This window comes from Bos taurus, chromosome 14 (assembly GCF_002263795.3).
Source record: "Bos taurus isolate L1 Dominette 01449 registration number 42190680 breed Hereford chromosome 14, ARS-UCD2.0, whole genome shotgun sequence".
Taxonomy (NCBI): domain Eukaryota; kingdom Metazoa; phylum Chordata; class Mammalia; order Artiodactyla; family Bovidae; genus Bos; species Bos taurus.
This window is the reverse complement of record NC_037341.1, coordinates 21,047,807-21,055,644: the sequence shown is the minus strand read 5'-3', so window position 1 is coordinate 21,055,644 and position 7,838 is coordinate 21,047,807. Positions and strand designations below refer to the sequence as shown.

Below are 7,838 nucleotides of genomic sequence, written 5' to 3'. Positions count from 1 at the left end.
GTGAGTGAATGGAGAGAAGAAGGGGACCATGTGAGGATTCTGGGAGCTGTTGACAACCTAATGGGAAGAGGGGGGATGGCAGTGGTGAATGGCAGCAGCTTCCGGGACCAATTGTCTGCTCTGGACGAGGCCTGCTATGCCTGTATTTACAAGTTCTGTGCTCAGAAATGATTCTTGATATCTGGAAAATCATCTCTGGGACTGTGGCTTATAGTAGTATATCTAACATAGGCAACCTTTTCAGGGAATGGAATAAGGTATCTGGGTGTTTTCTGGAAGGAAATGTCATGGCCAACAACACAATATATTTTATGAGGTCATTAACTTTTTTACTGTAATATTGTGTGTTCAGAGATAAGATTTAAAGTACTGAAATAAATGAAGTTAAACAAATTCCTCCTTCAGCAAACCTCTGCCATCCACATCTGTTCCTCATGGGTTGTTTGGGTAATAATGATGGCTTTTTAACAGTGTGGTATGAGTCTTTTCAGAGTTTATGTATAAACAAAAATAACATTCATGCATCTTAGACATGTCAGTCAGAATCCTACTGAATAGCAAGTAATGATAAGACTAATGAAGGTCAGAATTGTATGGTTTAACAAGTAAGTGACGGTGTGTACCAGGTAAACAGTGAGTGCTCCTCGATTCCTTCAGACCAAGGGCGCTCTGAGTGCAGAGTGGCGGTGTACAGCGTGTCTCAGCTGCTGAAGTGGTGCAGCTGTTCTGCCAGCTCACACCTAACTGGTCCAGGAAGGTTTCCCAGGCTGTGCTTCATCCGTGGTGGTGTAGTGGTGGTGTATTTAGTAAGCATGGCTTACTAAATAGGGTTACTGAACAGGATAATAAAAGGTCATTTGTTTTTGTTCATCCACGGACCCCCGCCACATATAATAGCTATACCAATTCACTGTAGAAAGACTAGAAGATATGGATAAAAAAGAAATAGATCATTGGGAATGCAATCATTGGGATGGTGTCTCCTTTAGTTAATTCTCAGAGATTTCTGTATTAATGAGAACACCAGCTAGAAGAGCCCAGCTTTATAAACCCTGCTGTCAAATAAGATAGATATATTTACTTGGTGATAGAAGCATGGAAATTGTGATCACTTGAATTTTCTCTGACCTGCACGCTCTGCCAGGTAACCAGGACTGTGGCAAGGCCTCGGCTCAGCCATCAGGTTGTTTGTGCACATGGTTGAGTGCTGAGTGGTGTAGCTGTTGTGAGGGAGCCCAATGTGTCAGTGGGTGTCGGTACCCTCCTCTATTGCTGCTCCTGTGTTAATAGTTCAGAGCTCTTACTCTGATAACAAATCATTGTATTTTTGTAATCCATCTTTAAAATACTGGATCTTTAAGTGCCTTAGAGATATTTACAAATGCCATAGCTCAAAAACAAAACAAAAAAAAATCACAAAAAAACACCCGCACAAGTGAACCTTTCTTTGTCAGACAGTTTTGAGAAGGAGGGTGTATTTTATCACCCTCCTTAGTCTCCTGTTTGCATTGTAGTCTCTTGATGACTAGAATAGATTTTTAAATTCATGGTCAGTCATCTCGATACTCAAATATAAGAGCAAGTTTTGGAATACATGAAGGTAGTTACTACAGTTTTACTTTTAAGAAAAAGCCTGGCAGTGCTCTGTAGTGATTTAACATATATTGTAAAAGAATACATTGTGAAAGAATTACTTTAAATACTTCTGAACCATTTTAATGGTTTAATGGACTTGACTTTTTTCCTGCAAATAGAGTGATTTTGAACCTTTATTCTTTTTTGAACCGCAGAAATTAGAAATGGAAAAAGAAAGATTTAGGCTTTTCTACAGTAATTTATATAAATATCTATATTGTAACTGTTCCTGAAATTGGTTTGGTTCTGAAGGAAAGGGAGGGAAGTCACCATGGTCCTAAACTAGCTGAGTTACCTCACTGTTGATGGCAAAAAAGCTTTCTGCAGGCTTTCTTCTTATTAAGGAATTGTTCAGTTGTCACTTTATTTTAATAACCCCTGGTTTTATTGTGCCTGCATGGTACATTTTGTATGTATGTGGTCCACACCTGCACACAGACGTGTGCCTGAATGCCCTGTTTTCACAGATACCATTCCCTGTGCTGCCTCAGGAAGTCTCACAGCTATGTGGCTGATGCTCCTGCAAGCTGTGCAGTGCGTGCGTGCTCACTCAGTCGTGTCTGACTCTTTGCAACCCCTTGGACTGTAGCCCATTAGGCTCCTCTGCCCATGGGATTCGCCAGGCGAAAATACTGGAGAGGGTTGCCATTTCCTTCTTCAAGGGATATTCCTGACCCAGGGGTTGAACCTGGGTCTCCTGCATCGCAGGCAGTTTCTTTACCACTGAGCCACCTGGAAACCATATCTGGGAGCTGTGCAATATGAGATGCTAATATTTTGGTGCTTTAACATTTTCACACTTTCATGTAAGTATTTAATCTTTCCAACAGCCTTGTCAAAGAGGATCTTGTCTGGCGAGTATCACTAGTCTCATTTTTATAGATGCAGGAATTGAGACTCAGAGTTACTTCCTTGTCCTGAGTCTTGTTTTCTTTCCTGTGAAATGATCTGCAGTCTTCAAGAACAAAGGGCTTGATGTAAGAATAGATCTTGAACTCAAAGCCTTTTCTGTCTCCTAAGCAAGTTGGGTAACCCCTTTCCTTGGAAGTAATACTGTTACATAGAGTTTTGAGTTAACGTACATAAAAATGCTAAAGCTTAATACACAGTAAGTGCTCAGCTAATGACAGTTGCGCTAATGATAAAGATAATAATGTTTTAGGAGTCACATACTACTTTTCAAAGATTATGGAACCTCACGCGGTGGCTCAGTGGTAAAGAACCACCTGCCAATGCAGGAGACATGGGTTCAATCCCTGGGTTGGGAAGATCCCCTGGAGTAGGAATTTCCCGTATTCTTGCCTGGGAAATTCCATGGACAGAGGAGCCTGGTGGGCTACAGTTCATGGGGTCCCAAAGAGTTGGACATGACTTAGAAGCTAAACAGTAACAGGAGTCACATGCTATTCAGAGATTATGAGACCTTACATAGCAGTAGTGTCCATTTAAATGAGAGGCCAGGCCTGGGAGCAGTCTCATATCATCAGTATTGTGTGGGTGGAGTCAGAAGTGAAAGGAGAGAGAGCCTTGGAGGAGCCAGGAGAGCGGTGGTTCTGGAGCCACATCAGGTCTACATGGTCATGTGTAAAATAGCAAATTTGAGTCATCTGGTCAACAAGAAACGAGAAATTCCTACAGCGAAAGGGAAAGACAGAATTCTACACTGTGGAGCATGTGTCCTGCATGCGTTAGTCCCTGAGGTTTTCCTAACATACTGTTGTCACTGATGTTTTTGGTAATGATCTGGGACCATCAAGAAATGTTGACTTATATTGGATATTTTCAAAGATTGTGGAACTGTCACACCGTAGGAAGACTTTGATCAATTTATTTTACTCTTTGAAGCTTAAAGAACTATCTTTCAGTTATCTGTAGCATTAGTTCTTTTGGCTGTCTGTGGTGTTAGAGAAAATGAATTTTACTAAATTTGAATATGTACATTTTATTTGATTCTTAATCAAATAAAGAGTATAGTTGATAGTAAGGTTCATGGTCAGTGTTAAGGTAAACGCCAGGAGTTTAGACCTTCATAAATATGTTTGATTCTGGGCCTTTTTCTCACTTAGTTCAAAGCTTATTTATAAAGTTCGGTGTCTGCTTGCTTCTTTTTATATACATTAATCGCTCTGTTGTGCAGAGTGTTATTAAAATCAAGTCCTGCTCCTAATTGTCTTAATATCCTTTTTGCTCACGCATCTTTCCATTCATTTTTAGTGGTAACACACAAAGCACCACCTGCAGGGCAGTGTGTTCTTAAAAGCGTGCTCCCTCTTGCGGCCAACCTGGGTCATACTGCATTCAAGTTGGACAGTTTTGAATCTGCTGCAAATATCCTGAAAGGTACCAGCAACTGAGAAAAGGTGCCAACTCTCACATATGGGGTCTTACTCATGCTGCCCTTACTTTCTGTCAGCACTCAGAATCTGTGTAGTGGCTTCCCACTGTCCTAAAAGCAAGGTCAGGAATGAAGCAGATTGGTGCCCTAAGTGGTTTTAAGCTTGAGCACAGTTTTTCCCAATGGTATAATATATTAGGAATGCTAAAGTTTTTTTTGTGATAATGCTCAAGGCTTAGGGCTGGGCATACATTGTCTTTTATAAGAAAAAAATGATACATGGCTTAAGAATAACCAAAGCAAAACATTGATGGTTTTATTTGTTGTAGTATTTACAGTTAGTACATCAAGTGGAATTTCAGGGTCACCTTTAAAGTCCTCGTGCAGTTATTGTGTGGTATAGTTGTTATTGTTGCAGAGGGCTTTAGATTGTCTTCACATGATCATGCCTTATACTTAAGTGAATTCCAAGTTCTGTAAAGGAACATGAGCAAATCTCTTGCCACTGATTATACTGTGATCTCTTGTTTCTTTTCCTGTGTCTTGGGTGAGTAATAGGTGGGAATGGATTCAGTCCCCAAGTGTACAGATTTAATTCCCCATGGATCAGCGTTCTACTATAGAGTTTGGGTGGTATGGCAGACAGGTAATGCCTCCTTCCCCAAGATGTTCTTATGTTAATTCCTGAGCCCTGTCGCAATGTATTGGTCATCCTGTATGGCCAAGGGGAATTAAGGTTGCTGATTAGCTGACTTTAAGATGGGGAGAGTATCCTATATTACTCTGATGGGTCCAGTGTAATCACAGGGTTCCTTAAAAGTGGAAGGAGGAGGCACAGTGAGCACTCAGCTTGATGGGGCTGCTTGGAAGACAGTGGAAAGGGCCATAAGCCAAAGAAAGCAGGCAGACAGCAGAGAAGTTGTTGTGGTGCCTCCTTGATCAAGTCACCAGCAATCTGCTCTCTGGGGTACCAGGCAGAGATGTTCACTGAGAGCTGTTTCACCAGAGGCCGCTTTCCACCAGATGCCCATGGGGGCTGCTGAGGGAACTGGGTGCAGGGACCCCCGCTGAGCTGGGGAGCCTGCCAAGAGATGACCAGACTGTCCAAGGTCAGGAGTCCGCAAGAGGAGTGAGGCAGAAAGTTAGGGTGAGGAGCGGAGAGGAACAGGAGAGCGTGAGAAGGAAGCATTATTTGTGGGGCCTGTTTGGTTTGGGAAGAGAGTGGTCCTGACAGGTGTCAGCAAACTGACCCATGGGTTAAACTGGGCCAGCAGTTACGTGTAGCCTGCAAACTAAGAATCATGTTTACATTTTTAAATGGTTGGAAAAAAAAAAAACAGAAAAAGAGTAATATTTTATGATGTGAAAATTGTATGTAGGTTTCAAGTGTCCATAAATCAACCTTCTGGAACACAGCCACCCTGTTTAACTTATAAGCTGGTTGTGGCTGCTTTGCTCTGGAAGCGCAGTTCAGAAGCTGTGATGGAAACCGTGGCCTGCAAATCCTAAAATATGTGCAGACTGACCTTTTATAGGAGTTCAAGGCCTGAAGGTTAAGTACAGTGGTGGAAGGGTCAGTGATTCGATACAAAACATGCTTGGAGAATGAGATGAGGACCTGGAGGGGCAGTGGGAGCAGCTCCTCAGAGATTCCGACAGTGCAGTTGTTGGGGCTTTAGAGTTTGAACAGTTGTGAGGGTGCCCAGGATGATGGTTAGGTCTGGCAACAGAGGACCTGCAGCTCAGATGCCAGAGTCCTTGCTGATGACGGGGCCTGGACCCTGAGGGCCCTCAGTGTGGATGGGGAGGTCGACAGAGTGAAAAGCAGTCATTGCCAATCTTCTAGGCCTTCATAAACAAGGTGTGTGTGTGTGTGTGTACACATAAATACTGTAAACTCATATCATGTGTTCACATTGATTCCTCCAGTTCCATCCAGCTCACCAGATATACCCTCATGGTGTGTATGTTGAGAACTTTATGTGTAGCTCATTGTTTACTCTTCACAACTTGATGATGTGGTTATTTTTCCCATTTTATAGACAGGGAAACTGAAGACCACAGGTTAAACAATTGGCCTGAGACGCATGGTCAGTAAATGACATCAGATGCTTTGTTTCCCTCTGATGTGATCTTTCTTTGGAACCAAAAGTCCAAAAGGCAGGAAGAGGAGGAAATGAGAGGTTGAGGAGAGGGAAGGAGAGCTGAATTGAACATCTTTTCAGCTAAGAGAATGGGAAGTTCTTCTGAGTGAGGGGTCAAGAACCTGTGGGCCAGCTGTTGTGTTTCAGAAAGGTTCATGGCTTGATAGACTGGATTTGAGTTGTGGCTCAGCCCCTGCCATCTGTGAGCTTGTCTCGTGGTCTCTGAGCTCTGTCCTCCTCAGTAAAATAAAATTGGTGCCTCTTCATAGGTATGCTGAAGATATAAACTCCAGTGCTTAGTAGGTAGTAGGTGCATAGGAAATTGCCCATGTGTATGTTACCACTGCTAAAACAAGGGTAGGGTTTGTATTACCATTGATGTAAAGTTAAGTGAATGTTCTCAGCAGTGTTTGGCATGGAGTAGTGAAGCCTAGCTTATCCTCTTCTTTTTCTATATTCCCTGAAACCTATTTGTCATGATTGAAAAAGGATTTCCCCTGTGCGGTTGCCTCCGTACTCGAAGCAACCTTGGTCCATAGCTCCCATGACAAGATCCTTGAGGGCCCAAAAAAGAAAGGTCCTTTGTTCATGCCCTCAGATAGTGTGTTCTGCTTTGTGTGGGTCACTCATCTTCTTCCCCCAAAGCTGGGAGCTCTCTGTCCCCACCTCTGCAGAGAGAGGAGCACACAGGAGCTGCCATTGGCTGCTTGCCACTGAGCCAGGAGGAGAGGGAGGAGTCATTGTTCAGTCTGTTCTCTTCCCCTTTCACGACATCTGTCTGCCATCTGCTTGCTTCCCACCTCCTTTGACTTGTCTTTAACCTTCTGTAAAACATCCCTGAGCTGCCTGAAAGACATCATAATATTAAACTGCGTCACCAGTAGTTCTTCCCCTCAACCCAAATACATTCCAGTCGCAGATCTGATTTTGAAAGAATATCAAGCAACCTTTGGAGCACTTACAAATCATGTCAGGTGAGCTTCTGTGAATGTGCCCTCTGTTCTTCCATGCCAGACACATCCTAGAGAGAAAAGGCTGCGGGGTGAGATGTGTTCTAGGAGTATAGGCGACTGCTTCCTTAAACTATTCAGTCCTTTATTCTACATTTTGTCCCTTTCTGCCTTCACCCTTTCTTCTTGTTCTCAGAGTCCTTATTTTGCTTTTATGTTTAATGTAGGACTTGAACACCCCTAAAACTTTTTTTCTGTGTCACAGAAAATGGCAGAAGGGAAGCAGAAAAAATTGTGATTGAAGTAACAGAAACGCTGAGACAAGAATACTCATTCCTAGATAACTAAAACTCAGTTGTGTTCAAATGCAGGTTTAACCGATGCCCAACTAGCAGAGAAGTCAGAGCCCTGGGGAACCTTAGGAATCAGAGAATTTAGCCTCTTCATTTCACAGGTGAGGAAATGATGTCCTGGAGGGATACCTAGAGCCATACAGCAAAGTTGTCACTGGGGTCAAGGCTGGACCTTGGTCTCTTAACTTGTGTTTGGTACTTTGCATGATTGAGATGGAATTACCTCAGAATTAAATGGCAAACACATCCCATGATGTACTGCTGTAATGGGTTTTTAAACTACTGTTTTCTTTACTCATAAATGAACTGTATTTCAAGTTAGGGGATTATGGTTGAATTATCAAAATATTCACTACAGATTTAACTTGCAGACTCTTCATATGTACATTGATTCTGATCAATTTACAATCTCTTGCTCCAT

At 42.5% G+C, this 7,838-nt stretch overlaps 1 protein-coding gene across 10 annotated transcripts in view; it reads left to right on the top strand.

The window, feature by feature from the left end:
• The window catches only part of PCMTD1 (protein-L-isoaspartate (D-aspartate) O-methyltransferase domain containing 1), a 48,613-nt gene that overhangs the window by 6,420 nt on the left and 34,355 nt on the right, over nucleotides 1-7,838 (top strand). For 5 of the 10 annotated variants that reach the window (XM_010811996.4, XM_010811995.4, XM_059893251.1 and 2 more), the window contains exon 2: nucleotides 7,436-7,518. The exons of 2 other annotated variants lie outside the window; for them this stretch is intronic. The gene's annotated coding sequence lies outside the window, so the exon portion shown is untranslated. Of the gene's footprint in view, nucleotides 1-3,849; nucleotides 3,996-7,435; nucleotides 7,519-7,838 lie in introns of all 10 variants that reach the window. 3 more of the 10 variants (XM_059893248.1, XM_059893250.1, XM_059893249.1) reach the window with 2 other exon arrangements.